This window comes from Rhinopithecus roxellana, chromosome 10 (genome assembly GCF_007565055.1).
Source record: "Rhinopithecus roxellana isolate Shanxi Qingling chromosome 10, ASM756505v1, whole genome shotgun sequence".
Taxonomy (NCBI): Eukaryota; Metazoa; Chordata; class Mammalia; order Primates; family Cercopithecidae; genus Rhinopithecus; species Rhinopithecus roxellana.
In genome coordinates this window covers 9,998,267-10,017,517 of record NC_044558.1, presented here as the reverse complement: position 1 = coordinate 10,017,517, position 19,251 = coordinate 9,998,267, and positions in this window count along the sequence as shown.

The window sequence follows — 19,251 nt, the reverse complement described above, 5'->3', positions numbered from 1 at the left end:
TTGTCACTGTAATGTTCATTGTGCAATGAAGTATCTAATTGCAGATTTCCAGAAAACTGTGCTAACAAACTGATCACTGAAGAGAAACGTGTAACTCTGTGAGTTACATTCACACATGGCAATGCAGAATCTCAGAAAGCTTCTCTTTAGTTATTATGTGAGGATATTTCCTTTATCACCATGGGCCCCAATAGGCTCCCAAATATCACTTTGCAGATTCCACGAAAAGAGTGTTAGCAAACTTCTTCTTGAGGCAGAGGTTGTAACACTGTGAGATGAACTCACAGATCAGAAAGAAGTTTCTCCGAAAGCTTCTTTCACGTTTTGAACGGATGAAATTTCCTTTATCAGCGTAGGCCTCAATGTAATCCAAAGAAGCCCTTCTCAGTCTCCCCAAAGACTGTGTTAATGGACTGCTCCACGAAACATAAGTGTAACTCGGTGAGATGAATTCACACATCACCAAGAAGTTTCTAAGAAAGTTTCTTTCTAGTTTTCATCTGTGGATATTTCCCTTGTCACTGTAATGTTCATTGCGCTATGAAGTATCTATTTGCAGATATCCAGAAAACTGTGCTAACAAACTGATCACTGAAGAGAAACGTGTAACTCTGTGAGTTGAATTCACACATGGCAATGCAGTTTCTCAGAAAGCTTCTCTTTAGTTATTATGTGAGGATATTAACTTTATCACCATGGGCCCAATAGGCTCCCAAATATCACTTTGCAGATTCCACGAAAAGAGTGTTAGCAAACTGCTTCTTGAGGCAGAGGTTGTAACTCTGTGAGATGAACTCACAGATCAGAAAGAAGTTTCTCAGAAAGCTTCTTTCACGTTTTGAATATTCAAATTTCCTTTATCAGCATAGGCCTCAATGTGATCCAAAGAAGCCCTTCTCAGTTTCCCCAAAGACAGTGTTAATGGACTGCTCCACGAAACATAAGTGTAACTCTGTGAGATGAATTCACACATCACCAAGAAGTTTCTAAGAAAGCTTCTTTCTAGTTTTCATCTGTGGATATTTCCTTTGTCACTGTATTGTTCATGGCGCTATGAAGTATCTAATTGCAGATTTCCAGAAAACTTGTGCTAACAAACTGATCACTGAAGAGAAACGTGTAACTCTGTGAGTTGCATTCACACATGGCAATGCAGTTTCTCAGAAAGCTTCTCTTTAGTTATCATGTGAGGATATTTCCTTTATCACCGTGGGCAACAAAAAGCTCCCAAATATCACTTTGCAGATTCCACGAAAAGAGTGTTAGCAAACTGCTTCTTGAGGCAGAGGTTGTAACTCTGTGAGATGAACTCACAGATCAGAAAGAAGTTTCTCAGAAAGCTTCTTTCACGTTTTGAATGGATGAAATTTCCTTTATCAGCGTAGGCCTCAATGTGATCCAAAGAAGCCCTTCTCAGTTTCCCCAAAGACAGTGTTAATGGACTGCTCCACGAAATATAAGTGTAACTCTGTGAGATGAATTCACACATCACCAAGAAGTTTCTAAGAAAGCTTCTTTCTAGTTTTCATCTGTGGATATTTCCTTTGTCACTGTAATGTTCATTGCGCTATGACGTATCTAATTGCAGATTTCCAGAAAACTGTGCTAACAAACTGATCACTGAAGAGAAACGTGTAACTCTGTGAGTTGCATTCACACATGGCAATGCAGTTTCTCAGAAAGCTTCTCTTTAGTTATTATGTGAGGATATTCCTTTATCACCATGGGCCCCAATAGGCTCCCAAATATCACTTTGCAGATTCCACGAAAAGAGTGTTAGCAAACTGCTTCTTGAGGCAGAGGTTGTAACTCTGTGAGATGAACTCACAGATCAGAAAGAAGTTTCTCAGAAAGCTTCTTTCACGTTTTGAACGGATGAAATTTCCTTTATCAGCGTAGGCCTCAATGTGATCCAAAGAAGCCCTTCTCAGTTTCCCCAAAGACAGTGTTAATGGACTGCTCCACGAAACATAAGTGTAACTATGTGAGATGAATTCACACATCACCAAGAAGTTTCTAAGAAAGCTTCTTTCTAGTTTTCATCTGTGGATATTTCCTTTGTCACTGTAATGTTCATTGCGCTATGAAGTATCTAATTGCAGATTTCCAGAAAACTGTGCTAACAAACTGATCACTGAAGAGAAACGTGTAACTCTGTGAGTTGAATTCACACATGGCAATGCAGTTTCTCAGAAAGCTTCTCTTTAGTTATTATGTGAGGATATTTCCTTTGTCACCATGGGTCCCAGTAGGCTCCCAAATATCACTTTGCAGATTCCACGAAAAGAGTGTTAGCAAACTGCTTCTTGAGGCAGAGGTTGTAACTCTGTGAGATGAAGTCACAGATCAGAAATAAGTTTCTCAGAAAGCTTCTTTGACGTTTTGAACGGATGAAATTTCCTTTATCAGCGTAGGCCTCAATGTGATCCAAAGAAGCCCTTCTCAGTTTCCCCAAAGACAGTGTTAATGGACTGCTCCACGAAACATAAGTGTAACTATGGGAGATGAATTCACACATCACCAAGAAGTTTCTAAGAAAGCTTCTTTCTAGTTTTCATCTGTGGATATTTCCTTTGTCACTGTAATGTTCATTGCGCTATGAAGTATCTAATTGCAGATTTCCAGAAAACTGTGCTAACAAACTGATCACTGACGAGAAACGTGTAACTCTGTGAGTTGAATTCACACATGGCAATGCAGTTTCTCAGAAAGCTTCTCTTTAGTTATCATGTGAGGATACTTCCTTTGTCACCATGGGCCCCTATAGGCTTCCAAATATCACTTTGCAGATTCCACGAAAAGAGTGTTAGCAAACTGCTTCTTGAGGCAGAGGTTGTAACTCTGTGAGATGAACTCACAGATCAGAAAGAAGTTTCTCAGAAAGCTTCTTTCACGTTTTGAATGGATGAAAATTCCTTTATCAGCGTAGGCCTCAATGTGATCCAAAGAAGCCCTTCTCAGTTTCCCCAAAGACAGTGTTAATGGACTGCTCCACGAAACATAAGTGTAACTCTGTGAGATGAATTCACACATCACCAAGAAGTTTCTAAGAAAGCTTCTTTCTAGTTTTCATCTGTGGATATTTCCTTTGTCACTGTAATGTTCATTGCGCTATGAAGTATCTAATTGCAGATTTCCAGAAAACTGTGCTAACAAACTGATCACTGAAGAGAAACGTGTAACTCTGTGAGTTGCATTCACACATGGCAATGCAGTTTCTCAGAAAGCTTCTCTTTAGTTATTATGTGAGGATATATCCTTTATCATCCATGGGCCCCAATAGGCTCCCAAATATCACTTTGCAGATTCCACGAAAAGAGTGTTAGCAAACTGCTTCTTGAGGCAGAGGTTGTAACTCTGTGAGATGAACTCACAGATCAGAAAGAAGTTTCTCCGAAAGCTTCTTTCACGTTTAGAACGGATGAAATTTCCTTTATCAGCGTAGGCCTCAATGTGATCCAAAGAAGCCCTTCTCAGATTCCCCAAAGACAGTGTTAATGGACTGCTCCACGAAACATAAGTGTAACTCTGTGAGATGAATTCACACATCACGAAGAAGTTTCTAAGAAAGCTTCTTTCTAGTTTTCATCTGTGGATATTTCCTTTGTCACTGTAATGTTCATTGCGCTATGAAGTATCTAATTGCAGATTTCCATAAAACTGTGCTAACAAACTGATCATTGAAGAGAAACGTGTAACTCTGTGAGTTGCATTCACACATGGCAATGCAGTTTCTCAGAAAGCTTCTCTTAGTTATTATGTGAGGATATTTCCTTTATCACCATGGGCCCCAATAGGCTCCCAAATATCACTTTGCAGATTCCACGAAAAGAGTGTTAGCAAACTGCTTCTTGAGGCAGAGGTTGTAACTCTGTGAGATGAACTCACAGATCAGAAAGAAGTTTCTCAGAAAGCTTCTTTCACGTTTTGAACGGATGAAATTTCCTTTATCAGCGTAGGCCTCAATGTGATCCAAAGAAGCCCTTCTCAGTTTCCCCAAAGACAGTGTTAATGGACTGCTCCACGAAACATAAGTGTAACTCTGTGAGATGAATTCACACATCACCAAGAAGTTTCTAAGAAAGCTTCTTTCTAGTTTTCATCTGTGGATATTTCCTTTGTCACTGTAATGTTCATTGCGCTATGAAGTATCTAATTGCAGATTTCCAGAAAACTGTGCTAACAAACTGATCACTGAAGAGAAACGTGTAACTCTGTGAGTTGCATTCACACATGGCAATGCAGTTTCTCAGAAAGCTTCTCTTTAGTTATTATGTGAGGATATTTCCTTTATCACCATGGGCCCCAATAGGCTCCCAAATATCACTTTGCAGATTCCACGAAAAGAGTGTTAGCAAACTGCTTCTTGAGGCAGAGGTTGTAACTCTGTGAGATGAACTCACAGATCAGAAAGAAGTTTCTCAGAAAGCTTCTCTCACGTTTTGAACGGATGAAATTTCCTTTATCAGCATAGGCCTCAATGTGATTCAAAGAAGCCCTTCTCAGTTTCCCCAAAGACAGTGTTAATGGACTGCTCCACGAAACATAAGTGTAACTCTGTGAGATGAATTCACACATCACCAAGAAGTTTCAAAGAAAGCTTCTTTCGAGTTTTCATCTGTGGATATTTTCTTTGTCACTGTAATGTTCATTGCGCTATGAAGTATCTAATTGCAGATCTCCAGAAAACTGTGCTAACAAACTGATCACTGAAGAGAAACGTGTAACTCTGTGAGTTGCATTCACACATGGCAAAGCAGTTTCTCAGAAAGCTTCTCTTTAGTTATTATGTGAGGATATTTCCTTTATCACCATGGGCCCCAATAGGCTCCCAAATATCACTTTGCAGATTCCACGAAAAGAGTGTTAGCAAACTGCTTCTTGAGGCAGAGGTTGTAACTCTGTGAGATGAACTCACAGATCAGGAAGAAGTTTCTCAGAAAGCTTCTTTCACGTTTTGAACGGATGAAATTTCCTTTATCAGCGTAAGGCATCAATGTGATCCAAAGAAGCCCTTCTCAGTTTCCCCACAGACAGTGTTAATGGACTGCTCCACGAAACATAAGTGTAACTCTGTGAGATGAATTCACACATCACCAAGAAGTTTCTAAGAAAGCTTCTTTCTAGTTTTCATCTGTGGATATTTCCTTTGTCACTGTAATGTTCATTGCGCTATGAAGTATCTAATTGCAGATTTCCAGAAAACTGTGCTAACAAACTGATCACTGAAGAGAAACGTGTAACTCTGTGAGTTGCATTCACACATGGCAATGCAGTTTCTCAGAAAGCTTCCCTTTAGTTATTATGTGAGGATATTTCCTTTATCACCATGGGCCCCAATAGGCTCCCAAATATCACTTTGCAGATTCCACGAAAAGAGTGTTAGCAACCTGCTTCTTGAGGCAGAGGTTGTAACTCTGTGAGATGAACTCACAGATCAGAAAGAAGTTTCTCAGAAAGCTTCTTTCACGTTTTGAACGGATGAAATTTCCTTTATCAGCGTAGGCCTCAATGTGATCCAAAGAAGCCCTTCTCAGTTTCCCCAAAGACAGTGTTAATGGACTGCTCCACGAAACATAAGTGTAACTCTGTGAGATGAATTCACACATCACCAAGAAGTTTCTAAGAAAGCTTCTTTCTAGTTTTCATCTGTGGATATTTCCTTTGTCACTGTAATGTTCATTGCGCTAAGAAGTATCTAATTGCAGATTTCCAGAAAACTGTGCTAACAAACTGATCACTGAAGAGAAACGTGTAACCCTCTGAGTTGCATTCACACATGGCAATGCAGTTTCTCAGAAAGCTTCTCGTTAATTATTATATGAGGATATTTCCTTTATCACCATGGGCCCCAATAGGCTCCCAAATATCACTTTGCAGATTCCACGAAAAGAGTGTTAGCAAACTGCTTCTTGAGGCAGAGGTTGTAACTCTGTGAGATGAACTCACAGATCAGAAAGAAGTTTCTCAGAAAGCTTCTTTCACGTTTTGAACGGATGAAATTTCCTTTATCAGCGTAGGCCTCAATGTGATCCAAAGAAGCCCTTCTCAGTTTCCCCACAGACAGTGTTAATGGACTGCTCCACGAAACATAAGTGTAACTCTGTGAGATGAATTCACACATCACCAAGAAGTTTCTAAGAAAGCTTCTTTCTAGTTTTCATCTGTGGATATTTCCTTTGTCACTGTAATGTTCATTGCGCTATGAAGTATCTAATTGCAGATTTCCAGAAAACTGTGCTAACAAACTGATCACTGAAGAGAAACGTGTAACTCTGTGAGTTGCATTCACACATGGCAATGCAGTTTCTCAGAAAGCTTCTCTTTAGTTATTATGTGAGGATATTTCCTTTATCACCATGTGTCCCAATAGGCTCCCAAATATAACTTTGCAGATTCCACGAAAAGAGTGTAGCAAACTGCTTCTTGAGGCAGAGGTTGTAACTCTGTGAGATGAACTCACAGATCAGAAAGACGTTTCTCAGAAAGCTTCTTTCACGTTTTGAACGGATGAAATTTCCTTTATCAGTGTAGGCCACAATGTGATACAAAGAAGCCCTTCTCAGTTTAACCAAAGACAGTGTTAATGGACTGCTCCACGAAACATAAGTGTAACTCTGTGAGATGAATTCATACATCACCAAGAAGTTTCTAAGAAAGCTTCTTTGTAGTTTTCATCTGTGGATATTTCCTTTGTCACTGTAATGTTCATTGCGCTAGGAAGTATCTAATTGCAGATTTCCAGAAAACTGTGCTAACAACTGATCACTGAAGAGAAACGTGTAACTCTGTGAGTTGCATTCACACATGGGAATGCAGTTTCTCAGAAAGCTTCTCTTTAGTTATTATGTGAGGATATTTCCTTTATCACCATGGACCCCAATAGGCTCCCAAATATCACTTTGCAGATTCCACGCAAAGAGTGTTAGCAAACTGCTTCTTGAGGCAGAGGTTGTAACTCTGTGAGATGAACTCACAGATCAGAAAGAAGATTCTCAGAAAGCTTCTTTCACGTTTTGAACGGATGAAATTTCCTTTATCAGCGTAGGCCTCAATGTGATCCAAAGAAGCCCTTCTCAGTTTCCCCAAAGACAGTGTTAATGGACTGCTCCACGAAACATAAGTGTAACTCTGTGAGATGAATTCACACATCACCAAGAAGTTTCTAAGAAAGCTTCTTTCTAGTTTTCATCTGTGGATATTTCCTTTGTCACTGTAATGTTCATTGCGCTATGAAGTATCTAATTGCAGATCTCCAGAAAACTGTGCTAACAAACTGATCACTGAAGAGAAACGTGTAACTCTGTGAGTTGCATTCACACATGGCAATGCAGTTTCTCAGAAAGCTTCTCTTTAGTTATTATGTGAGGATATTTCCTTTATCACCATGGGCCCCAATAGGCTCCCAAATATCACTTTGCAGATTCCACGAAAAGAGTGATAGCAAACTGCTTCTTGAGGCAGAGGTTGTAACTCTGTGAGATGAACTCACAGATCAGAAAGAAGTTTCTCAGAAAGCTTCTTTCACGTTTTGAACGGATGAAATTTCCTTTATCAGCGTAGGCCTCAATGTGATCAAAGAATCCCTTCTCAGTTTCCCCAAAGACAGTGTTAATGGACTGCTCCACGAAACATAAGTGCACTTCTGTGAGATGAATCACAGTTCACCAAGAAGTTTCTAAGAAAGCTTCTTTCTAGTTTTCATCTGTGGATATTTCCTTTGTCACTGTAATGTTCATTGCGCTATGAAGTATCTAATTGCAGATTTCCAGAAAACTGTGCTAACAAACTGATCACTGAAGAGAAACGTGTAACTCTGTGAGTTGCATTCACACATGGCAATGCAGTTTCTCAGAAAGCTTCTCTTTAGTTATTATGTGAGGATATTTCCTTTATCACCATGGGCCCCAATAGGCTCCCAAATATCACTTTGCAGATTCCACGAAAAGAGTGTTAGCAAACTGCTTCTTGAGGCAGAGGTTGTAACTCTGTGAGATGAACTCACAGATCAGAAAGAAGTTTCTCAGAAAGCTTCTTTCACGTTTTGAACGGATGAAATTTCCTTATCAGCGTAGGCCTCAAGTGTGATCCAAAGAAGCCCTCCTCAGTTTCCCCGAAGACAGTGTTAATGGACTGCTCCACGAAATATAAGTGTAACTCTGTGAGATGAATTCACACATCACCAAGAAGTTTCTAAGAAAGCTTCTTTCTAGTTTTCATCTGTGGATATTTCCTTTGTCACTGTAATGTTCATTGCGCTATGAAGTATCTAATTGCAGATTTCCAGAAAACTGTGCTAACAGACTGATCACTGAAGAGAAACGTGTAACTCTGTGAGTTGCATTCACACATGGCAATGCAGTTTCTCAGAAAGCTTCTCTTTAGTTATTATGTGAGGATATTTCCTTTATCATCATGGGCCCCAATAGGCTCCAAAATATCACTTTGCAGATTCCACGAAAAGAGTGTTAGCAAACTGCTTCTTGAGGCAGAGGTTGTAACTCTGTGAGATGAACTCACAGATCAGAAAGAAGTTTCTCAGAAAGCTTCTTTCACGTTTTGAACGGATGAAATTTCCTTTATCAGCATAGGCCTCAATGAGATACAAAGAAAACTTCTCAGTTTCCCCGAAGACAGTGTAAATGGACTGCTCCACGAAACATAAGTGTAACTCTGTGAAGTGAATTCACACATCACCAAGAAATTTGTAAGAAAGCTTCTTTCTAATTTTCATCTGTGGATATTTCCTTTGTCACTGTAATGTTCATTGCGCTATGAAGTATCTAATTGCAAATTTCCAGAAAACTTTGCTAACAAACTGATCACTGAAGAGAAACGTGTAACTCTGTGAGTTGCATTCACACATGGCAATGCAGTTTTTCAGAAAGCTACTCTTTAGTTATTATGTGAGGATATATCCTTTATCACCATGGGCCCCAATAGGCACCCAAATATCATATTGCAGATTCCACGAAAAGAGTGTTAGCAAACTTCTTCTTGAGGCAGAGGTTGTAACTCTGTGAGGTGAACTCACAGATCAGAAAGAAGTTTCTCAGAAAGCTTCTTTCACGTTTTGAACGGATGAAATTTCCTTTATCAGCGTAGGCCTCAATGTGATCCAAAGAAGCCCTTCTCAGATTCCTCAAAGACAGTGTTAATGGACTGCTCCACGAAACATAAGTGTAACTCTGTGAGATGAATTCGGACATCACCAAGAAGTTCCTAAGAAAGCTTCTTTCTAGTTTTCATCTGTGGATATTTCCTTTGTCACTGTAATGTTCATTGCGCTATGAAGTATCTAATTGCAGATCTCCAGAAAACTGTGCTAACAAACTGATCACTGAAGAGAAACGTGTAACTCTGTGAGTTGCATTCACACATGGCAAAGCAGTTTCTCAGAAAGCTTCTCTTTAGTTATTATGTGAGGATATTTCCTTTATCACCATGGGCCCCAATAGGCTCCCAAATATCACTTTGCAGATTCCACGAAAAGAGTGTTAGCAAACTGCTTCTTGAGGCAGAGGTTGTAGCTCTGTGAGATGAAATCACAGATCAGAAAGAATTTTCTCAGAAAGCTTCTTTCACGTTTTGAACGGATGAAATTTCCTTTATCAGCGTAGGCCTCAATGTGATCAAAGAATCCCTTCTCAGTTTCCCCAAAGACAGTGTTAATGGACTGCTCCACGAAACATAAGTGCATTTCTGTGAGATGAATTCACAGTTCACCAAGAAGTTTCTAAGAAAGCTTCTTTCTAGTTTTCATCTGTGGATATTTCCTTTGTCACTGTAATGTTCATTGCGCTATGAAGTATCTAATTGCAGATTTCCAGAAAACTGTGCTAACAGACTGATCACTGAAGAGAAACGTGTAACTCTGTGAGTTGCATTCACACATGGCAATGCAGTTTCTCAGAAAGCTTCCCTTTAGTTATTATGTGAGGATATTTCCTTTATCACCATGGGCCCCAATAGGCTCCCAAATATCACTTTGCAGATTCCACGAAAAGAGTGTTAGCAACCTGCTTCTTGAGGCAGAGGTTGTAACTCTGTGAGATGAACTCACAGATCAGAAAGAAGTTTCTCAGAAAGCTTCTTTCACGTTTTGAACGGATGAAATTTCCTTTATCAGCGTAGGCCTCAATGTGATCCAAAGAAGCCCTTCTCATTTTCCCCAAAGACAGTGTTAATGGACTGCTCCACGAAACATAAGTGTAACTCTGTGAGATGAATTCACACATCACCAAGAAGATTCTACGAAAGCTTCTTTCTAGTTTTCACCTGTGGATATTTCCTTTGTCACTGTAATGTTCATTGCGCTAAGAAGTATCTAATTGCAGATTTCCAGAAAAGTGTGCTAACAAACTGATCACTGAAGAGAAACGTGTAACCCTCTGAGTTGCATTCACACATGGCAATGCAGTTTCTCAGAAAGCTTCTCGTTAATTATTATATGAGGATATTTCCTTTATCACCATGGGCCCCAAAAGGCTCCCAAATATCACTTTGCAGATTCCACGAAAAGAGTGTTAGCAAACTGCTTCTTGAGGCAGAGGTTGTAACTCTGTGAGATGAACTCACAGATCAGGAAGAAGTTTCTCAGAAAGCTTCTTTCACGTTTTGAACGGATGAAATTTCCTTTATCAGCGTAGGCATCAATGTGATCCAGAGAATCCCTTCTCAGTTTCCCCACAGACAGTGTTAATGGACTGCTCCACGAAACATAAGTGTAACTCTGTGAGATGAATTCACACATCACCAAGAAGTTTCTAAGAAAGCTTCTTTCTAGTTTTCATCTGTGGATATTTCCTTTGTCACTGTAATGTTCATTGCGCTAGGAAGTATCTAATTGCAGATTTCCAGAAAACTGTGCTAACAAACTGATCACTGAATAGAAACGTGTAACTCTGTGAGTTGCATTCACACATGGCAATGCAGTTTCTCAGAAAGCTTCTCTTTATTTATTATGTGAGGATATTTCCTTTATCACCATGTGTCCCAATAGGCTCCCAAATATAACTTTGCAGATTCCACGAAAAGAGTGTGCAAACTGCTTCTTGAGGCAGAGGTTGTAACTCTGTGAGATGAACTCACAGATCAGAAAGACGTTTCTCAGAAAGCTTCTTTCACGTTTTGAACGGATGAAATTTCCTTTATCAGTGTAGGCCACAATGTGATACAAAGAAGCCCTTCTCAGTTTAACCAAAGACAGTGTTAATGGACTGCTCCACGAAACATAAGTGTAACTCTGTGAGATGAATTCATACATCACCAAGAAGTTTCTAAGAAAGCTTCTTTGTAGTTTTCATCTGTGGATATTTCCTTTGTCACTGTAATGTTCATTGCGCTAGGAAGTATCTAATTGCAGATTTCCAGAAAACTGTGCTAACAGACTGATCACTGAAGAGAAACGTGTAACTCTGTGATTTGCATTCACACATGGCAATGCAGTTTCTCAGAAAGCTTCTCTTTAGTTATTATGTGAGGATATTTCCTTTATCACCATGGACCCCAATAGGCTCCCAAATATCACTTTGCAGATTCCACGCAAAGAGTGTTAGCAAACTGCTTCTTGAGGCAGAGGTTGTAACTCTGTGAGATGAACTCACAGATCAGAAAGAAGATTCTCAGAAAGCGTCTTTCACGTTTTGAACGGATGAAATTTCCTTTATCAGCGTAGGCCTCAATGTGATCCAAAGAAGCCCTTCTCAGTTTCCCCAAACACAGTGTTAATGGACTGCTCCATGAAACATAAGTGTAACTCTATGAGATGAATTCACACATCACCAAGAAGTTTCTAAGAAAGCTTCTTTCTAGTTTTCATCTGTGGATATTTCCTTTGTCACTGTAATGTTCATTGCGCTATGAAGTATCTAATTGCAGATCTCCAGAAAACTGTGCTAACAAACTGATCTCTGAAGAGAAACGTGTAACTCTGTGAGTTGCATTCACACATGGCAAAGCAGTTTCTCAGAAAGCTTCTCTTTAGTTATTATGTGAGGATATTTCCTTTATCACCATGGGCCCCAATAGGCTCTCAAATATCACTTTGCAGATTCCACGAAAAGAGTGATAGCAAACTGCTTCTTGAGGCAGAGGTTGTAGCTCTGTGAGATGAAATCACAGATCAGAAAGAATTTTCTCAGAAAGCTTCTTTCACGTTTTGAACGGATGAAATTTCCTTTATCAGCGTAGGCCTCAATGTGATCAAAGAATCCCTTCAACAGCGTGCTCGGGGGGCGGAGCAAGATGGCCGAATAGGAACAACTCCAGTCTCCAACTCCCAGCGCGAGCGACACAGAAGACCGGTGATTTCTGCATTTTCAACTGAGGTACTGGGGTCATCTCACTAGGGAGTGCCGGACAATCGGTGCTGGTCAGCTGCTGCAGCCTGACCAGCGAGAGCTGAAGCAGGGCGAGGCATCGCCTCACCTGGAAGCGCAAGGGGGAAGGGGATCCGTTTTCCTAGCCAGGGGAACTGAGACACACAACACCTGGAAAATCGGGTAACTCCCACCCCAATACTGCGCTGTAAGCATACAGGCATTCCAGGAGAATATATCCCACACCTGGCCGGGAGGGTCCCACGCCCACGAAGCCTCCCTCACTGCTAACACAGCAGTCTGCCGCGATCTATCCGCAAGGCAGCAGCGAGGCTGGGGGAGGGGCGCCCGCCATTGCTGAGGCTTAAGTAGGTAAACAAAGCCGCTGGGAAGCTCGAACTGGGTGGAGCTCACAGCAGCTCAAGGAAGCCTGCCTGTCTCTGTAGTCTCCACCTCTGGGGACAGCGCACAGCTGAAGACCAACAGGGGAAGTAGCGGGAGCCGGTGCAGACGCGAACGACTCTGTCTGACAGCTTTGGGGAGAGCCGCGGATCTCCCAACGCGGAGGTTGAGATCTGAGAACGGACAGACTGCCTGCTCAGGTGTGTCCCTGACCCCTGAGTAGCCTAGCTGGGAGAAATCCCCCACTAGGGGCAGTCTGACACCCCACACCTCACAGGGTGGAGTACACCCCTGAGAGGACACTTCCAAAGGAAGAATCAGACAGGTACACTCGCTGTTCAGCAATATTCTATCTTCGGCAACCTCTGCTGCTGATACCCAGGCAAACAGGGTCTGGAGTGGACCTTAAGCAATCTCCAACAGACCAACAGAGAGTCCTTCTGACTGTCAGAAGGAAAACTATCAAACAGGAAGGACACCTATACCAAAACCCCATCAGTTCGTCACCACCATCAAAGATCAGAGACAGATAAAACCACAAAGATGGGGAAGAAGCAGGGCAGAAAAGCTGGAAATTCAAAAAATAAGAGCGCATCTCCCCCTGCAAAGGAGCGCAGCCCATCACCAGCAACGGATCAAAGCTGGTCAGAGAATGACTTGGACGAGAGGAGAGAAGAAGGCTTCAGTCCATCAAACTTATCAGAGCTAAAGGAGGAATTACGTACCCAGCGCAAAGAAACTAAAAATCTTGAAAAAAGAGTGGAAGAATTGACAGCTAGACTCATTAATGCAGAGAAGATCATAAACGAAATGACAGAGATGAAAACCATGACACGAGAAATACGTGACAAATGCACAAGCTTCAGTAACCGACTCGATCAACTGGAAGAAAGAGTATCAGCGATTGAAGATCAAATGAATGAAATGAAGCGAGAAGAGAAACCAAAAGAAAAAAGAAGAAAAAGAAATGAGCAAAGCCTGCAAGAAGTATGGGATTACGTAAAAAGACCAAATCTACGTCTGATTGGGGTGCCTGAAAGTGAGGGGGAAAATGGAACCAAGTTGGAAAACACTCTTCAGGATATCATCCAGGAGAACTTCCCCAACCTAGTAGGGCAGGCGAACATTCAAATTCAGGAAATACAGAGAACGCCACAAAGATACTCCTCCAGAAGAGCAACTCCAAGACACATAATTGCCAGATTCACCAAAGTTGAAATGAAGGAAAAAATCTTAAGGGCAGCCAGAGAGAAAGGTCGGGTCACCCACAAAGGGAAGCCCATCAGACTAACAGCAGATCTCTCGGCAGAAACTCTACAAGCCAGAAGAGAGTGGGGGCCAATATTCAACGTTCTTAAAGAAAAGAATTTTCAACCCAGAATTTCATATCCAGCCAAACTAAGTTTCATAAGTGAAGGAGAAATAAAATCCTTTACAGATAAGCAAATGCTTAGAGATTTTGTCACCACCAGGCCTGCCTTACAAGAGACCCTGAAGGAAGCCCTAAACATGGAAAGGAACAACCGGTACCAGCCATCGCAAAAACTTGGCAAAATGTAAAGACCATCGAGGCTAGGAAGAAACTGCATCAACTAACGAGCAAAATAACCAGTTAATATCATAATGGCAGGATCAAGTTCACACATAACAATATTAACCTTAAATGTTAATGGACTAAATGCTCCAATTAAAAGACACAGACTGGCAAACTGGATAAAGAGTCAAGACCCATCAGTCTGCTGTATTCAGGAGACCCATCTCACATGCAGAGACATACATAGGCTCAAAATAAAGGGATGGAGGAAGATCTACCAAGCAAATGGAGAACAAAAAAAAGCAGGGGTTGCAATCCTAGTCTCTGATAAAACAGACTTTAAACCATCAAAGATCAAAAGAGACAAAGAAGGCCATTACATAATGGTAAAGGGATCAATTCAACAGGAAGAGCTAACTCTCCTAAATATATATGCACCCAATACAGGAGCACCCAGATTCATAAAGCAAGTCCTTAGAGACTTACAAAGAGACTTAGACTCCCATACAATAATAATGGGAGACTTCAACACTCCGCTGTCAACATTAGACAGATCAACGAGACAGAAAGTTAACAAGGATATCCAGGAATTGAACTCATCTCTGCACCAAGCGGACCTAATAGACATCTATAGAACTCTCCACCCCAAATCAACAGAATATACATTCTTCTCAGCACCACATCGCACTTATTCCAAAATTGACCACATAATTGGAAGTAAAGTACTCCTCAGCAAATGTAAAAGAACAGAAATTATAACAAACTGTCTCTCAGACCACAGTGCAATCAAACTAGAACTCAGGACTAAGAAACTCAATCAAAACCGCTCAACTACATGGAAACTGAACAACCTGCTCCTGAATGACTACTGGGTACATAACGAAATGAAAGCGGAAATAAAGATGTTCTTTGAAACCAATGAGAACAAAGATACAACATACCAGAATCTCTGGGACACATTTAAAGCAGTGTGTAGAGGGAAATTTATAGCACTAAATGCCCACAAGAGAAAGCAGGAAAGATCTAAAATTGACACTCTAACATCACAATTAAAAGAACTAGAGAGGCAAGAGCAATCACATTCAAAAGCTAGCAGAAGGCAAGAAATAACTAAGATCAGAGCAGAACTGAAGGAGATAGAGACACAAAAAACCCTCCAAAAAATCAATGAATCCAGGAGTTGGTTTTTTGAAAAGATCAACAAAATTGACAGACCGCTAGCAAGGCTAATAAAGAAAAAAAGAGAGAGGAATCAAATAGATGCAATAAAAAATGATAAAGGGGATATCACCACTGACCCCACAGAAATACAAACTACCATCAGAGAATACTATAAACGCCTCTACGCAAATCAACTAGAAAATCTAGAAGAAATGGATAATTTCCTGGACACTTACACTCTCCCAAGGCTAAACCAGGAAGAAGTTGAATCCCTGAATAGACCAATAGCAGGCTCTGAAATTGAGGCAACAATTAATAGCCTACCCACCAAAAAAAGTCCAGGACCAGATGGATTCACAGCTGAATTCTACCAGAGGTACAAGGAGGAGCTGGTACCATTCCTTCTGAAACTATTCCAATCAATAGAAAAAGAGGGAATCCTCCCTAACTCATTTTATGAGGCCAACATCATCCTCATACCAAAGCCTGGCAGAGACACAACAAAAAAAGAGAATTTTAGACCAATATCCCTGATGAACATTGATGCAAAAATCCTCAATAAAATACTGGCAAACCGGATTCAGCAGCACATCAAAAAGCTTATCCACCATGATCAAGTGGGCTTCATCCCTGGGATGCAAGGCTGGTTCAACATTCGCAAATCAATAAACGTAATCCAGCATATAAACAGAACCAAAGACAAGAACCACATGATTGTCTCGATAGATGCAGAAAAGGCTTTTGACAAAATTCAACAGCCCTTCATGCTAAAAACGCTCAATAAATTCGGTATTGATGGAACGTACCTCAAAATAATAAGAGCTATTTATGACAAACCCACAGCTAATATCATACTGAATGGGCAAAAACTGGAAAAATTCCCTTTGAAAACTGGCACAAGACAGGGATGCCCTCTCTCACCACTCCTATTCAACATAGTGTTGGAAGTTCTGGCTAGGGCAATCAGGCAAGAGAAAGAAATCAAGGGTATCCAGTTAGGAAAAGAAGAAGTCAAATTGTCCCTGTTTGCAGATGACATGATTGTATATTTAGAAAACCCCATCGTCTCAGCCCAAAATCTCCTTAAGCTGATAAGCAACTTCAGCAAAGTCTCAGGATACAAAATTAATGTGCAAAAATCACAAGCATTCTTATACACCAGCAACAGACAAGCAGAGAGCCAAATCAGGAATGAACTTCCATTCACAATTGCCTCAAAGAGAATAAAATACCTAGGAATCCAGCTTACAAGGGATGTAAAGGACCTCTTCAAGGAGAACTACAAACCACTGCTCAGTGAAATCAAAGAGGACACAAACAAATGGAAGAACATACCATGCTCATGGATAGGAAGAATCAATATCGTGAAAATGGCCATACTCCCAAGGTTATTTATAGATTCAATGCCATCCCCATCAAGCTACCAATGACTTTCTTCACAGAATTGGAAAAAACTGCTTTAAAGTTCATATGGAACCAAAAAAGAGCCCGCATTGCCAAGACAATCCTAAGTCAAAAGGACAAAGCTGGAGGCGTCACGCTACCTGACTTCAAACTCTACTACAAGGCTACAGTAACCAAACAGCATGGTACTGGTACCAAACAGAGATATAGACCAATGGAACAGAACAGAGTCCTCAGAAATAATACCGCACATCTACAGCCATCTGATCTTTGACAAACCTGAGAGAAACAAGAAATGGGGAAAGGATTCCCTATTTAATAAATGGTGCTGGGAAAATTGGCTAGCCATAAGTAGAAAGCTGAAACTGGATCCTTTCCTTACCCCTTATACGAAGATTAATTCAAGATGGATTAGAGACTTAAATGTTAGACCTAATACCATCAAAACCCTAGAAGAAATCTAGGTAGTACCATTCAGGACATAGGCATGGGCAAGGACTTCATGTCTAAAACACCAAAAGCAACGGCAGCAAAAGCCAAATTGACAAATGGGATCTAATTAAACTAACGAGCTTTTGCACAGCAAAAGAAAACTACCATCAGAGTGAACAGACAACCTACAGAATGGGAGAAAATTTTTGCAACCTACTCATCTGACAAAGGGCTAATATCCAGAAATCTACAAAGAACTCAAACAAATATACGAGAAAAAAACAAACAACCCCATCAAAAAGTGGGGAAAGGATATGAACAGACATTTCTCAAAAGAAGATATTCATACAGCCAACAGACACATGAAAAAATGCTCATCATCACTGGCCATCAGAGAAATGCAAATCAAAACCACAATGAGATACCATCTCACACCAGTTAGAATGGCAATCATTAAGAAGTCAGGAAACAACAGGTGTTGGAGAGGATGTGGAGAAATAGGAACACTTTTACACTGTTGGTGGGATTGTAAACTAGTTCAACCATTATGGAAAACAGTATGGCAATTCCTCAAGGATCTAGAACTAGATGTACCATATGACCCAGCCATCCCACTACTGGGTATATACCCAAAGGATTATAAATTAGTCTACTACAAAGACACATGTACACGTATGTTTATTGCGGCACTATTCACAATAGCAAAGACTTGGAATCAACCCAAATGTCCATCTGTGACAGACTGGATTAAGAAAATGTGGCACATATACACCATGGAATACTATGCAGCCATAAAAAAGGATGAGTTTGCGTCCTTTGTAGGGACATGGATGCAGCTGGAAACCATCATTCTTAGCAAACTATCACAAGAAGACAGAAACCAAACACCGCATGTTCTCACTCATAGGTGGGAACTGAACAATGAGATCACTTGGACTCGGGAAGGGGAACATCACACACTGGGGTCTATCATGGGGAGGGGGGAGGAGGGAGGGATTGCATTGGGGAGTTATACATGATATAAATGATGAATTGATGGGTGCTGACGAGTTGATGGGTGCAGCACACCAACATGGCATAAGTATACATATGTAACAAACCTGCACGTTATGCACATGTACCCTAGAACTTAAAGTATAAAAAAAAAAAAAAAAAAAAAAAAAAAAAAAAGAATCCCTTCTCAGTTTCCCCAAAGACAGTGTTAATGGCATGGACTGTCCCCGAAACATAAGTGCATTCTGTGAGATTAAATTCCACAGTTCACCAAAGAGTTTTCTAATGAAAGACTTCTTTCTAGTTTTCATCTGTGGAAATTTCCTTGTCACTGTTAATGTTTATTGCGCTATGAGTATCTAATTGCAGATTTCCCAGAAACTGTGCAACAACTGATCACTGAAGAGAAACGTGTGAACTCTGATGTTGCATTCACCATAATGATGCAAGTTCTCAGAAAGCTTCTCCTTTAGTATTATATGTGAGATATTTCCTTTTCACCATGGGCCCAATAGGCTCCAAATATCTTTGCAGATTCCACGAAAGAGTGTTAGCACCTGCTTCCTGAGGCATAGGTTGTAACTCTGTGAGATGAACTCACAGATCAAAAGAAGTTTCTCAGAAAGCTTCTTTCACAACGTTTTGAACGGATGAATTTCCTTATCACGTAGGCTCAGTGGATCCCAAAGAAGCCCTCGCTCATGTTTCCCCGCAAAGACAGTTTATGTACTCTCCATCAACGAAATATAAGTGTAACTCTTGTGAGATGAATTCACACATCCCAAGAAGTTCTAACAAAGCTTCTTTCTATGTTTTCATCTGTGGATATTTCCTTTGTACTGTAATGTTCATTGCGCTATACAGTATCTATGCACATTTTTCCAGAAAACTGTGCTAACGAACTGATCACTGAAGAGAACGTGTAACTCTGTGGTTGCATTCACACATGGCAATGCAGTTTCTCAGAATATGGATTCTCTCTTTCTAGTTATATCGGAGATATTT